This window comes from Protopterus annectens, chromosome 1.part0, assembly GCF_019279795.1.
Source record: "Protopterus annectens isolate FY-2018-M chromosome 1.part0, PAN1.0, whole genome shotgun sequence".
Taxonomy (NCBI): domain Eukaryota; kingdom Metazoa; phylum Chordata; order Ceratodontiformes; family Protopteridae; genus Protopterus; species Protopterus annectens.
The window spans coordinates 1,013,442,058-1,013,459,183 of record NC_056725.1 but is presented as its reverse complement, the minus strand read 5'-3'; positions in this window follow the sequence as shown (position 1 = coordinate 1,013,459,183).

The following is a 17,126-nucleotide window of genomic DNA, read 5'->3' as shown; positions in this document are numbered from 1 at the left end:
TATCCATGTAATTATGTATGCAAGAAATTATCCTAGCTGATATTATGGAGATGTATGTTCCAATATTACTTCATTTATATTACAGCTGCAGGTGTGCGTTCTGCGAATCGGCAAGCCTATGGTGATAGGCTGGTGCGGCTGCGCCACCAGGCAGGTTAGTAATTATTTTTCTGTAATTGTTATACAATATAAGTGAGACAGCTTGTAAAAGAGTTCAGTGTAGTTACATATTAATAAAGTTCAAGTAACACTAGAAGAAAGATTCTGCTAGTACTGTATGATTAGATAAGTGATGCAGCCTGTAATCCAGAAATAAAAATTAAACTAGTCTGAAATAGAGATTTTCCACCTGTATTGTAATATCAGATAACCTGCTGCAGCCTAAAAATTAGTGGTAAACAAGCTAAAGACAATAGACATGTGTCAAATACATCCCCTTTTAAAATCTGCCATCTGAAACAAGTAAGTCTGTTGGAAAGGATTGTTGTAACCAATTAAGACATGTTAATAACGCCTAGAATTAAGTACCATCTTAAATTGTAAAAATAAAACAAGTGAGAGTGTGAGAAAGAGGTATGAATCCACCAAGAAAGCTGTAATAACTCTTGAATAAAGTATACTGCAGTCAGTACATAATGAAATGAATGAGACAGCCACAACCAAACAGTGAAATGTTTGTAATAAAGTACTGAAACTGGAATGTGTCTGTCCCACAATTTGGATATGTTGCTGTACCCTTGCAATATGGAGATAGTATGGTTGTATGTAATAATGAGCATCCACAGTTGTCTAGAGCCATATAAATCAAATGTAGCAGGATGCTGTACCTGAACACAGGCAGATATGAACGTGTATGAATAAAAATGCAATGTATATTAATGTAGTAGTAACATTCCCATCACCAGCATTCCTAAGGTAACATATAAGAAACTGTACTAAGACCTGTAGGGTATATATATATCTGCAGCTACTAGAAATGTACAGCATATGTATAGGTAGTTGAAGTTGTTAATGAAATATTTCTTCACCCTACCCTATATTCACAAATAATGCCATTCCACACCAAACTAGGTATGTGCATTCAAAATTAATTCCTATGGACATTTGTCCTGTTGGTTCATACATATTTGCATGTACGTTGATGCATGTGCCCTGTTCACATATCCAAACCTGATGGCCTGTTGCCATCAATCAACCCTGCATGCTGTTGGATTGTGTACTGTTGTTCAAAATATGCATGTGTTATGCTTGCTGTTCAATGTTTGGAATTCATGGGTGTTTGGTTAATGGGAATACTGATGCATGCTGTTACAACTAATTTTGAATGGTATTTGTTACTAACCCAAAATGTCATAAAATATTGCTAAACATAGGACAACAGGGAAGGCGAGTTCCAGCGGACCCACCTCTCCCAACTCAGCTGACGAGTGCACCTGGCACTAGTGCCCAGGCTGGAACCTCCTCCGGTGGCCCTGTGCCACCTTCAGGTGGAAGTGCTGCAGGGGATGGGGCTCGTCCCCCCTCTGCAAGCGTGGCCGGAGAAGAACGTCCACTCACCCTCCAAAGTGTCCGGTCTGTGGTACGTAGTGAGATCAGACATTCTGTGCTTGAACCCCTACACCAGCTTGAGGCACGGGTGGCGCAACTCACGGGTGTGCCTGCTGCCCGTCCTACACAGCCCCCACCACAGCCTATTCCTGGGCAGTGAAGGCGCAGTGGCAACTACCCATGGGTGGGGATCTCAGTTCCACTGTTGGCTCATGGGCTCGTGATATCCAAACATCCGTCCCCGTCAATTGTGTTTCCCCCCACATGTGTCATACTCCGCCCCTGTATGCGTCTTGTTTGTTTTGTCTGTTAGCCTCCCCTATCTACCTCCCCAAATATACCTACTTCCTGTACCTCACATTCCACTCTCACCTGAAAAAAAAAGAAAAAAAAAAGGGCACTCTGTTCCCGCAAAAAAATACGCCCCATACATAGCTGCCCATTTTGCAGACATGTCTGCTGGATATGCGAACTGGTAATTACAATTGGCTGTACAACATATTTTGTTGTCCTCACCCCTCTCTCAGGGGTGGAAGGTTTCAAATTTTACACCAAATTACACACATATGCACAGCTGTTGCTGATAAAGAAATGGGCAGCTATGGGCTTTCCTACATCCTTCCTGCAAATACCGAGCTTGTTTTCCTACTGTCCTACCCATTTTGTGCCCCCTTTTTCACCACTTTCCTATCTCCCCATTTTCTTTTCTTTCAAAGAAATTAGCGCGGGAGTGCACAAGAGTAAGCACTTTTAAGCAGTTGTAAGCAGGTGTGCGCTTGTGTGCGCTTAGCTAAGCATGTGTGCGTGAAGCTAAGTGGCACTGCGCATGCGTGAGCTCCGCGCAAACAAGTGCTAACCCGCTTAAAACTGCTTAAAAGTGCCTTAGTCACTCTGAATGTAGTCTGCTCAGCAGCAAAATAAAATTCCTCTGTCAGTCTCAAACCCAGGACCTTGGAAACACTAGTCTGCATGACTTACCACTAAGCCATGACTGATATACAAGAGCTTTGTGCTGAAAGCAATATATCATGAAATAGTAGGACTGAATGTAAAGGGAATATAGGAAGGCTATTACACAAAGCTTTTCTTGTATCTTTACTGGCAATTCTTGTGGATTTGCATTACATTAGTGTGAGAAGAGAAACAGCCATGCTAGTAGGTAGCTAGTAGGTAATAATGTGACAGTAGCACCTTGCAAACCACACACACTATCAGAGCAGGATAAACACCACCATATTTGAATAGGTAAGAGGCCAGACCTCGCAACTGTGACTGATTTACAGGGATGTTCCTGATTTGCAAACAAATGTTAACTGTGCCCCACTGACTCCCTGTGAAATGTACTAACAGTAGGCAGAAAGGTGTGGAATCCCACGTAATGGTAACTGTCAATTACTTAAAGTACACACTACTTGCATTTCAGAAATGGTGTAGTAATACATATGCTCAAAATACCCCACAGTCACAACTGTGGAATATCTGAAATATATTACGGGTGTATCCCACTGATATGTACCATTCCCTGAGGCTGCTAAAAGATACACCTGAGAGTATCTGAGGCCTGCAAGTGTCCCAAACCCACAGGCATATCATTCTGTCTGCTGTCACACACTCTGTGAATAGCTGTAGAATTTCTTCCACAAGCACACCCTCATGTAGGAGTACAACCCAGAAATATCAAAGGATGTAGCCAACTAATAAAATAAGGACAGTATAGCAGTTTACAAGTGCTGCATGTGCCTGATATCCATAACTGTTAGTACAAAGTACATGGCCCCACTACTGCTCAGCAGCAAAATAAAATACCCTTGTAGGTGTCAAGCCCCACACCTTGGCCAGACCAGACTGCATGCAGTACCAACAAACCACACCAAACATATAAGGAATTGCTGCTGAAAGAAATATATCAAGCATTACAAGGAGTGAATGTAAATGGAAAATAGGAAAGCCATAGCAACACATTCCAGTAAAGACACCTAGCAGGCCTTCAAGGAGTGAATGTAAAGGCTAAATAGTGAAGCCATAGCAACAAATTGCAAGAGCCACTGCTGTATACCAGTTAATCCACAAGTCCCACAGGAAAGCACATACTCCCATTTAAACAGTATTAGTATTATTAGGTGTCAGTTAACATACACACTGAGAAGAATGAACTAGAAGAAGCAACAGTCAGGTTTCAGTACAACATGCATTTCAGTGCCTACAACACAGCCTTAAATATGAGAGACATACCAACCTTTACACTCACAGAACAGTGTCCACAGCATACCAGCATGGTCCCCACCTTGTAAATCTGAAAGGGCTACGCCTACCTAACCTAACATTTTATAGCTCTGTCCTGAAATCACAGTGAGAACTGCAATTACCACACAGCAGGCTGCATGCAATTAGTAAATGCTGGCTAACAATTGGTGCAGAGGCCATCACATGCACATGTGCAGATACCTACAAAAGCAGCCTGTACTCCCAGTCCACACATGCAATAGTTTCATTGCAACAACTAGAGGGAGAGACAGAGAGAGAGAGAGAGAGAGAGAGAGAGAGAGAGAGAGAGACTAAAATAAATAAATAAATAAATAAAAAAACATCAAGCCAACCATCAGAAAGCCAAACATCAGCAGGCCAGCCAGCAGCAAGCCATCCCAAACAACAGTCAGAAACAAAGGTAATGTAAACTACATAATCTAATAATCTACATACTGTGAACCCTCCATATGTGTTAGCAGTCTGTATCTATATATATATATGTGAAGATGTGCATAGGGCAGGGGACATACTACAACTGTTAGTGAAGGCTGGACATACATATGTATTTGAAGGTTGCTATGTCCACATATCAGTGTAGGTTGTAGTACAACGTACAATGTAGGTTGTACAGTAATGGATGTTTATAGTGTGTGTATTCGTATGTGTAAATAAAAAAAAAAAAAATATATATATATATATATATATATATATATATATATATATGTATATGTATATTTATATATGTGTATATATATATATATATATATATATATATATATATATATATATATATATATATAATATGCATATATGTGTACATAGATAGAGAGGGATGTATAAATAGATAGACATATATAGATAGATAGAATATGTATATACATATATATGTAATAGACACATACATATATAGATATATATAGATACATACACATATACAGACAGATATGAATGTCTAGAGATATGTATGTATATGAATATCTCTCTCTCTCTCTCTATATATATATATATATATATATATATATATATATATATATATATATACTGAGAGAGGCACATGTGTGCAGATGTATTGCAACAGGTGCCTGGTGACAAAGGCATGGACTGAACACCAGTGTGGATACTGGAGTACCATACCCCATTCCAAAACACTTTCACCACTAACCACCACATAGGTGGTTGCCTGCCTACTACTGGATGGGTCAGAAGGGAACATGGGAAACAAGTGTACAATAGCCTCCCCTTTGATATTCACAGTGGCACACTAGTCTTGTAATTCCTGTACATGGTACGTGTCAGCACAAACGGTGTGTCAGCTAGGGAAATGTAGGTCACTGTACCCCTCTACACCTCACAATGTCCTACACGGTATGTACCTCCCATGACAACTACAGAAAGGGAGAAAGACACAGTCATACCTAACAAACAATGATAATGCCCTCAAACACATTACCTACGTAGAGTGACTGACAAAACCACAGATAGAGTGCCTTTCATACTACCTACACAGAAGTTACCACTGCTGGATATACATAGTTAAGTCACACCCATAACAGTTGTCCAACAACCATGGTAACACCTCACAATATCCCCAGCCTAAATGACCTATGTCTGTCATCCTTGGCACCGCAGTAAAGAGCACATGGTGGAGGTACAGATTCCTACCCACAAATAAGCCATACCCTGGAGTAAACCACCCAGCATTAAGAAGCAAGGCTCCTCATTAGTAGATGTCATACATACCCCTGTTGAATGTTATGCAGATAGGTAATATGCCATATGAGTCACCCTGTGTAACTGTCTGACAGGAGCAAGTACAATCACATTACATGTGTCCCAAGGGGCAGGGTAGCATAACAGTATGCTTCTGTAGGCCCAGGGCCAATAGCATACTACCTACCTATGACACAATGCACACACACATGTACTCATTGCAATACCAACTATGTGAGGTGGAATAAGTGTGCCACTGACTGTGTGCAAGGTCTGTAAGGGTGTTCTTGCTCTGCATGACTTTGTGTCTGTCATGGTAGTGTGTGTCCTTGGTGTGAGGCCAGAGAAAGATGTGTCAGGTATTGGGATACAAACATACTACATTGCCATATGTTGTGCTGTGGTTCCCTGTATATGACTGCAGTGTAGGTAGGGGTATAGCCACAAAGACTAGGGTGCATTACCATTGAAATTTTAACTGTGCATTGCATGGGATGACAATGTTCCCCGTCCATTACCTTGATACATACCCCCAGTGTGAGGTTGTGCATTGGACCTCAAACAGTGTGCCGACTGCTGGTGTATACTAGTTTGTTGTATGGAGTGTGTCAGGCACTGTCACACAGTTGTTGGCTGAGCACTGATATGTGGTTATTTACATGTGTATCCCCCGATAGACAGACAGATACTATATATGGCAGTTCAGTGATATCACTACAGTAGAGTATTATGTGTGCCATATTACTTGCTCACCTATTTTTCTTTTCCTTCCAGAGCGATGGTGCATCAGTGCAACCCCTCTTACTCGGCTGCAGAGGATGAGGAGATACACCAGAGCCTGGTGCGGGATTTTGCCACACTCTTTTCCCGGACCAGCCAGAACCAGCAGGAGAGGGCTGCACTGTGGCAAGACCTTGTCCGTCGGATAAATGACATAGGCATGCATAACCGGACATATGAGCAGGTATGCCATCACTGCAGTGATTTAATTAGAAATGTCTGTCACCAGACTGGAGGAGCTCCTCCTAAGTGTTGTGGCTCCAGCCCAACAACAACAACATCCACAGACGTGTGTAATGATGGAGGCTGGAGCCACCCAGCATGTGGACATGGAGCGTGCAGGTAACATGCCATATCTATAGTTGACTGTTCTCTACACTGGTAGTTTATGCATGTGTGAGATGTGTACTGTGTTTGTAGCTGTTATCCTGGAAATTATTGTGCAAGATTGATATTCTCAATATCAGCAGTAGACCTGTGTAAGCCAACTGTTGTACTACTGTACTGTATCATACTCACAGTATCAATGGCACACTTGTGCCCACTGACAATAAATGTCTTATTTGTGCAGGTCCCTCTGGAGTAACAGCAAGGCAGCCAATCCATGCTGGTGAGTGTGTAATAACAATACTTTTAATACTAATGATAATAATAGTAATAATACCCTCAAACAGTATTTCTATGTGTTGGATTGCAGGTGTGTTTGTGTCTGTGTGTTTGTATCTCATGTACTGAGGAATGTGCATGTGCCCATGTGTGCATATGTGCATGTGCGCATGTGTGCATGTGCCCATGTGTGCATGTGCCCATGTGTGCATGTTTGCATGAGTGCATGTCACCATGTGTGGATTTGTGCATGTGTGCATGTGTGCATGTGTGCATGTGCCCATGTGTGCATTTGTGCATGTGTGCATGTGCCCATGTGTGCTTGTGCCCATGTGTGCATTTGTGCATGTGTGCATGTGTGCATGTGTTGTGGTAACATTGTGTACACATTGTAAACTGTGTTTCCTTTCTTCCTCTCACAGGTTCTGGTGTTGCTCTGGTGGTGTGCAGCAGGGAACCTGAAGCCACTGCTGGGGATAGTGATAATGATGATACATGTGTAATGGCACAGGGAGGTGTGACAGGGTCTGTTGTTGGTCAGCTAATCAACAGTACACAGCAGTTAACCCCATCAATGCGCACAGTCATCCTGCCAATACATCCATTGTCACCAATGTCCTTAGGTGAGGGACAGCATACAGTGGGCATTGACCAGGGTAATGTGGTATCAGTGGCACATGCATCCCCTCACAGCAGCCATGGCCAGAGTCCTGACATGGTACCACACAGGCAGATGTCCAGGGGTTCTCGTGGGAGCATCCGTGGTCGTACTGCCCCTGTCAGACATGCCCACAGAGGTCTTTCAACCTCAGCTATGTTCCGGGCTGTAATGCAGGCACAGGCACATATGGAACGGTACACCAGACAGGATCTGAGGGATCTTAGAGCACATCGCACTGCTATGAATGACACTATGTGTGATGTTGCAGCTGCCATCCGTAATTTCACCGAGGTCACTGATAGACATTGGGGGGACACATTAGATCTGTTCCACAACAACATGTCCATGAGCCAGGGCAATGCAGTTGTTGTTCATAGTTGTTCATAGAGTTATTCAGGAAGTTTGAAGCATCGACGTGGACGTATGCCAGCAACATCAGCAGCTGGCAGTCATCACGGACGACAACAAACCCACAGCTGCTCCCATAGTGCCAGTACCAGCCCCAGCAATGCTGGGTCTATGCTGTCATCAGACCGCCCTAGGAGACCATGTGCACATGGCTCTGGACAGTCCCAGCAGGGACATGTGTCCAGTCATCAACCAACTGCTTCTGATGACAGTACCCAGTCTGGCTTAGTAACTGATTTTGTCCGTAGCATCCCTGCCAGGCACAGGTACTGTGTCCGTGGCCAGAGACAGTGATCTATATGACATGGCAGGTACAGTCTGTGGCTGTCCACAAACACCCGTATATGGCAGCCATGAGGTGGAACTGTGTGCATGCATACACACATGCATAATGCTAACACCTAGGGCTAAGACATACATGCACACACCGCATCAACATTGCCCCATCTTGTACTGTTGTCCCTCACTAACACACACACACATACATGTCGATTGGATGTATCAGTGGCAGACTCAGGCATACCAAGTACACACCCTGTGCATAGGATGAAACTGTGCCACCTCCTGCAATCTGTAACATTGATGCAGGAACAGGGTATCATGGTGCTGATGCACAGGATGACTACATAGAAGTGTAGTAATATTATCATGTTGTTAACAGTACAGTGTAATGATATCATTGTGGGTATATTCCAGCATGCCTGATGCATTAACAGTATGATTGTCATTGTATAGTTTTGTACACCACTATTAATTACAAAAGTGCAATGTCTGCACATCTTTGCATTCTGGTGGTAAGGCTGAAAACACAAGGCCACCTACATAGGTAGCACAGGGGATAAGAAAATCGAAGTAATGATACTCAATGCCAGACATGTAAACCGCAAGATGCATGCAGTACAACCTCTACTCTGCATGGAGAATGTTGATATCTGTGCAGTAATTAACAACAGGTTCAAGACTCCCAAGAGCACCCTAGCACTACCAGGTTACACCTCATACCATGCTTGACAGCCCCAAAACACGGAACTAACTATGACAGGAGGGTGAGTCTCATTAAATGTCAAGGATACTGTGGTGGCATGACAGGTAGCTTACATCCTTCTAAGTTGGGAACTGCTGATTGAGGGCTCAGTGTCTGTTATTCTAAAAGTGTATTAGTTCTGGTTTAAGCACTTGGGCTTCAGGCCAGTTATTTTACATTAAGAAGGTTCATGGTCTGTACTCTTGTGGGAGGAGAAGCTGGACTCTGCCCTTCTGAGCTGGAAATTTCTGGTTAAAGGCTTATAGTGCCTGCATATTTGAACTGTTCCTTACTGAAATTGGTACACCTTGTTTGCTGTAGCATAGACTAGATCCAGGCCTGCTGAATATAGCTTTGTTTGTATGCTTGTTTGCTTGTTATTTCCCTGAAATGCTAATTCCACCTAAAATGCGGCTTTTCAGCGCTTCTGTGGATCCCTAGTGACATCTGCATTGCTTACTGTACTTATTTCCTTGTTTCACTTGAAAGAAAGTTACTGTTTGTCATTTTTGCATTTAAGTTACCTGTAACACATTGCATTTAAGTTACCTGGCACTTGCTCACTAAAGCGATTATATAAGTCAGCACTAAAAAATTAAAAGCACTACACCCTCACAAACTCTCCTTGAGTACCTTGTTCCCCATTGGCCCTTTTTTGTCAATTATAAAGGAATTCCCAATACTATTCTAGCATGTCCAAAGGTCAGTTGTCAATCTCCTCTCCGGTCCAGCTGGTGAATCTGGGAATCTTGAGGCAATGTTACAACTGCCTCATGTACACAGACAACCCTCTCCTCCTCCCAACAAATTCCAACACATGTGAGAGATGCAACCATATAGCCAAACTGGAGGCTAAGCTCTCTCAACTCAGTACTGGCGAAACCTGTCAGGAGGAGAAGGAAACCACACTCACTACAATTCCAGTCTCACATAGACCTACAACGACAGCAAACCAAACACATAAACACACAAAAACATACTCGGAGGCACTAAATAAAAATCTTCCTAAGCAGCAGAGACCTCCAAAGCAGACACCCAAGCAACCGCTACCCCAAAACAAAACACATGCAACACATAGCTCACAAAGCCAGTGTGCCGAACAGTCACAGCCCTTAAGGCTAAACAACACACCTGATACACTTGTAATAGGTGACTCTATCGTCAGGCACACTGATGTCCCACTCACCAGGCTGAACAAGGAGAAGGTCACGGTGAGCTGCCTGTCGGGGGCTAGGATCCGCCACATAACACAAGCACTCAAGGTCACTCAAAGGCAAGTACAAATATGACTCAGTCATTGTCCATGCTGGTGTGAATGACCTGAGATGTACCTCCCTGGACTACATGAAAAGAGACATAGAGGAGCTCTCTGAGCATGTGGCCCAGGTCGGTATGACCCTGACCTTGAGTAGCATCTTACCCTCACCAAGAATGATGCCACAATATGAAGACAAGATGATCAATTTCAACAATTGGCTTAAGTATTGGTGTCATTCAAAGGCGATCCAATGCCTGTCAGCCTGGGATGACATGCTCGACAAGCCACGATGCTTTGCTAGGGATGGCTTGCACCTGTCACCCCTGGGCTTTTGGATATTGGCAAAGACTCTTGCTACCCCCATAGTGCCTTTTTTAGGCAAGGATCAAAAGACAAACCCACCTCCATCGGTATGACAAGGGATAAGAAACTAAGAGTAATGCTACTCAACGCCAGAAGTCTAAACCTCAAGATGCATGCACTGGAAACTCTCCTTAGCATGGAGAACATCGATATCTGTGCAGTAACAGAAACCTGGTTCAAGGCTCCCGGGAGCACCCCAGCACTACCAGGTTATACCTCATACCATGCTTTTCGGCCCCAAAACTTGGACCGAACTAGAAAAGGAGGGGGAGTATCAATATTCATCAAAGATACCCACACCTACAGGTTGGTGGTACAGCACGAAGCATCAGAGACTATCCATGTTCAACTAACAGTGGGTAAAACTGCCTTCCAGTTTATAGCCTGCTACAGACCACCCTCCCAAACCCAGGAACCCCACTCGGCCTTCCTGAGAACACTGGAAAATATGAAGGTCTCTCCAAACACCATTATATTGGGTGACTTCAACTACCCAAACATAGACTGGGAGCATTACTCTAGCTCCAACACCCTAGCTCAAAGGTTCCTAGAATTTATAAACTCAAATGCTATGGCACAACTTGTTACCACTCCTACAAGAGGGGAAAACATACTGGACCTGATCATCACCAACACGGGGACCTCTATGCTCCAGACCAGAAGTGTATCCCTCACTGGTAAGATCAGACCATAAACTAATCTCACTGGATATTCACATCCCGACCCCACCCTCTGCCCAGAAAACCACAGTGAAAAACTTCTCTAAAGCAAATTTCACACTCTTTAAAACCGAGGTGGAATCCTTCAAAGCCCCCGGGCCTGTGGAAAATACAGCCCAGACCGCAGAATCCTTTATAATCACATTCTATGAACACCTTCAGGAATGCATGGATCATGCAATCCCAAATAAAACCAAGACCCAATCCTCCAAAAGTAGACGTCCTGTCTGCTGGACCCCAGCCATAAAAACAAACTATACAATAGAAGGAGGAAGCTACTACATGATAGAGCAAAATCCCAAAAAGAGAAGGCATCTCTGATTAGTGTCAGCAAAAAACTATGGGCACTCATAAAATCTTCTAAGGCCAGCTTCGAGAGAAAAATTGCACAGGACACTAAGGATAATCACAAGGCTTTCTTTAGTTATGTTAGGAACCTGGGTGGGAATTCCCAGATATGCTCAGAATTAGTCCAAAATGACAAAAAATACACCAAACCCACAGACATTGCCAACATCCTAGCTGACAGGTTGAGCGCAAACTCCCCCCCCTCCCCACCAGAAGGGCAAATATCTATCCCAGCAGAGTGCTGCCCCCCTGACATCTCTGATGCTCAGGTAAGGGCCGCCCTCTCCAAAGCAAAAAACACAGCATCAATGGGACCAGACGGTGTCCCGGGCTGCGTCCTACATGAACTCCAAGAAGAGCTAAACCCAAACATAAAACTACTGCTCAATCTCAGCCTTACCACAGGATATGTACTCAAAGAGTGGAGTACAGCAACAGTGGTCCCTCTACACAAAGGTGGTGCCTCAACGGATCCTGGAAACTATCGCCCCATAAGCCTGACTAGCTTGGTCTGCAAAGCTATGGAAAGGATCATCACGGACCTCATAAAGAAAGATATTGGGGACCTACAGACACTGGATCCTACCCAGTTTGGCTTTGTTAAGGGCAGATCCTGCCTCTTAAACCTGGTCGATTTCTTTGAAACAGTCACCAAGGCAATTGACGAGGGGAAGTTGGTCCACACAGCCTACCTGGTCCTCGCAAAAGCCTTCGATACAATACCCCACTCGGGCATTATAGATAAGCATACCAGCTTAAATATAAACCCCTATGTCACTAGATGGGTTGCAAACTGGCTCAAGGACAGAACCCACATGGTTAGAATTGCTGGAGCCATGTCAGGCTCCAAACCAGTTACAAGTGGCGTCCCACAAGGCTAAGTCCTGGGACCTCTCCTGTTCAGTATATATTTCTCGGAGGTACAGGCCAACACGGAAGGACTGTGGCTGACCAAGTTCGCAGATGACTGCAAACTGAGCGCTATAATCGACTCTCCAGCTGACACAAGCATCCTCCAAAAGGGCCTCATAGAAACAGACAACTGGTGCCAGAGCCATGGCCTCAAGCTAAATGCCAAAAAGTGTATAGTCATCCCCTTTGGCAAAAACAAAGTGCCCACAAATTACCACATAGGTGGTAATCCATTAAGTATGGAAGAAGTAATTAGGGGTCTGGGGACCCTAGTTGATAGCAATCTCTCATTTGACAACCATGTAGCCAAAGTGATTAGAAAAACATTTTATATAGCCCACCTAATCATGAAGGGATTCACATCTAGATCAGGAGAGGTCATCGTGCCTCTTTACTCATCCCTCATCAGGCCCATAATTGAGTACAATGCCCCTTTTGGGATGTACCTTACCAGACACCTGCAGCAACTGGAAAGACCCCAAAAGTACCTCACCAAGAGGATCAAAGGGCTCAAACAGATGCCATATGCTGCCCGGTTAAAGAAACTCCAGCTCTACTCAGTGGCATACCGCCTGCTCAGAGGCGATCTGTGCCTGATGTATAATGCCATGTCCAACCTGGAATTAATGGACATGCTGCACCTCAGAAAATCCAAATCCCATCGAGCTACGCGCTTGAGAGACTTGAACCTCAGCACTGACATAAATAGGACATGCTGGATGGACAGATTCATAACCCAGAGGCTCCCTTCACTCTGGAATAAAATCCCAGTCCAGGTTAGGCAGAGTCCCTCATTGACTCTCTTCAAGAGGAATCTTGATGAGTGGATGGGGGATCGTAGGTTTACCCTGGGTATCACTTCTGTGTCACTGTTAGACAGAGGCACAGTATACTAACCTCGAAAAAGGGCATAGCAAAATTAATTTAAAATGGGTGGTGAAAGCCAAACACACTCTGGCAAGGCTTATAAATGCCCTAGGGCAGATAGCCTAGTATGAACCTATGAACCTATGAACCTATACCCACACCCCCAGGTTGTTGCCACAGCATGACGCATCACAGACTATCCACATGCAACTAACAGTGGGCTAAACTGACTTCCAGTTCATAGCCTGCTACAGACCACCCTCCTAAACCCAGTCAACCCACTTGGCCTACTTAAGAACACATGAATATAGGCAGGTGTCTCCAAACAACAATATATTGGGCAGCTTCATTTACCCACACATAGACTGGGAGCATTACTGTAGCTCCAACACCCAAGGTGAAAGGTTCCTAGAATCCATACACTCAAATGATATGGAACAACTTGTTACCACTCCCACAAGAGGGGAAAACATGCTGCACCTGATCATCACCAACATGTGGACTCTATGCTCCAGACCAGAAGTGTATCCCTCACTGGCAAGATGACACCATAGATTAATTTCACTGTATATTCACATACCAACCACAGCCCCTGCACAGAAAACCACAGTCAAAAAGTTGTGTAATGCAAATTACTTGTATTCACATGAGGCAGGCTTCACACATGGGAACTATTTAAGGTCACAGGTACATATGTCTATGTGGCACACACATACCTCGTGTGCACTGAAATTACTGATATAATATATGTCATACAATATTAAGAGCAACACCCAACACACATGGACAAACTGTGTGACAAAAACACACATGGCATTTGTAGGATTCAAACCCCTACCTAACTAAGTTATGACACTTCATAGAGATGCATTAGCAGAGTGTGCTATTCGCATTATTGTGATGTTTCCCTTCTCCTGCTATACTTATAGGGTGTTGACATCATCAGTGTTCAGAAAGAGGAATGTACATCATGTAGTGTGTTCTTCTAGTTGCCGAAAGGGACATTTTTTTCAAACAGAATTGCTACACACTAACCCCACCCCCCAAACACACACTGAGCATTTACAGGATTCAACCCCCTACCTAACTATGTTATGACACTTGAGAAAGATGCATTAGCGGAGGGTGCTATTTGCATTACATGGAGGTATTCCTTCTCCTGCTATACTTATAGGGTGCTGACATCATCAGTGTTTAGAAAGAGGAATGTACATCATGTAGTGTGTTCTTCTAGTTGCCAAAAGGGACATTTCTTTCAAACAGAATTGCACACACACTTACACCCCCCCTCATACAATATTAAGAGCAACATCCAACACACATGGACAAACTGTGTGACAAAAACACACATGGCTTTTGTATGATTCAAACCCCTACCTAACTATGTTATGACACTTGAGAGAGACGCATTAGCAGAGTGCGCTATTTGCATTACTGGGATGTCTTTCTTCTCCTGCTATACTTATAGGGTGCTGACATCATCAGTGTTTAGAAAGAGAAATGTACATCATGTAGTGTGTTCTTCTAGTTGGTGAAAGGGACATTTTTTTCAAACAGAATTGCATATACACTAACCCCACCCCCACCAAACAAACACCGAGCATTTGCAGGATTCAAACCCCTACCTAACTATATTATGACACTTGAGAGAGACGCATTAGCGGAGCGCGCTATTCAAACTATTGGGTATGTTTTCTTCTCCTGCAGTATTTATAGGGTGCTGACATCATTATTTATAAAGAGGTATGTACATCTATTACTATCTGTCAGTAAGGGGGATAGCATATATATGCATTAACAGATGCCTACTTCAGGGTCACATATGCACATCAGCACTGCCAGGTTATGTTTTATACCATGCGTCGTGACCACAGGACTTGTAACACAAAACACAACCAGTTCAGACCACCCCTCCCATATCCAGGAACCACACTTTGCTTCCCTGGGAACAGTGCAGGATATGAAGGTGTTCACATACACCATTACAGTGGTTAACTTCAGGTACAGGTATATTGAGTGGGGGAAATACTCAGGCCTCAACAACATCACCCTACAGCCACTACAATTTGTGAATCCATGTGCTATGGCAGGACCAATCACCACAGCCACAAGGGGGAATACATATTGGACCTGACCATCTGCAACATGGGGACTCTATGTTCCACACCAGAGGTAGACTACCATTGTTAATATCTAACCATAACCAACTTTCCCTGGACATCCATATCCCATCCCCACCCCCAGGCAAGGAAGTCACTGCAAACAAAGTATCTATCAAAAGCCGACTTTGCACTTGTGAAGACTGGGGTGGAAGACTTCAAAGGACCCATGCTGGAGGATTATACGGGACACTCTGCATAATCCTTGACAATTGCATTCTATGAGCATCCAGAAGGTTTGCATTGATCATGCTATCCCAAATAAACCCAAGACTCCTCCACAACAGGAGACCTGTCTGGTGTACACCAGCCATATATAAGCTGTACAACAGAAGGAGGGAGCTAATACATTACAGTGCAATATCCCACAGAGGGAGGACGTCTCTGAACAGTATTGGCAAGACACTTCAATCCCTCAAAATCATCACTTCAAAGTGTTGACAGTGAAATTGTCCAGACACTGCAGATAAGGCTCCCCTCAGTCTGTAATTGACACCCAATTACTGTTATAAGTCCTCGCCCACCCTCTTCCAGCAAACTCCAGCCACATGGATGTGACATTGCAAATTCAACCCCTGGGATCTCCACTGTGTCCCTGCATGACGGAGGCACAGCACACTAGCCTTAAACGGTGCCTTCTGTGACCTTCTTTGCAGAGGCACAGTAACCTACTATACTGGGGAGGCAGACACCAAACACACTTTGGCTAAGCTTATGTATTCCCTAGGGCAAACAGCCTAGTATTGACCTCTACACCCATATGTTTAATTTTCAGATTCACAATATTTGTTGCTGATAAACTGTTTGCAGGTCCTTATTGCCATAGCTTTCCCTGTTTCTATGAACAACTTGTGTATCTGTGGAAGATGTTTGAATATGAGAGGGATCTACTATTTTACTTATGTCTCTGTTGTCATTTAACTGTGTGCACTGGGCAGATTGCTGTATTGTGGGAGGTTCCTGGCTTAACACATACAAATGCCAGATATGTGTGGCCAACTGCTAAACTGAGACATGGCCTAAGTGTGTGAGCATGCCCAGTTCAGGCTTTCCATGGCTTGTTGCCTGACATATGTCTCATTTATCAAAGTGTGCGAGCATGCCCAGTGTGAGCTTTCCATATGTTGAGATCTGAGGTCCACCACATTTGTGGTTGTGTGTGAACTTCAACAATATTTCACATTTATAGTTGTGTGTTGGAAGTCATGTTGTGTTCTTACTGCCCAACTGCTTTGTGTCTGAACCCAACAGGGATTATACTGTGCCTGCAGGGTTTCCATGGGATAGTTTGCATACAGTTGTCAACATCCTTTCATACTGATCAAACACTGTAATATAGTATAGTGCACTGGTTCAGTACTTTCACTGTGGTGGACAGTATCCTGGGTTTCAGTCCTATCACTGCTTTAAATATTCATAGTGAGCACACCAGACTGGTTAAGGGCCAGTTGTGCAAATATGACCATGTTGCATTTTGTTCAGATATGGACTACTTAAACCAGGCTTGTCCAACATT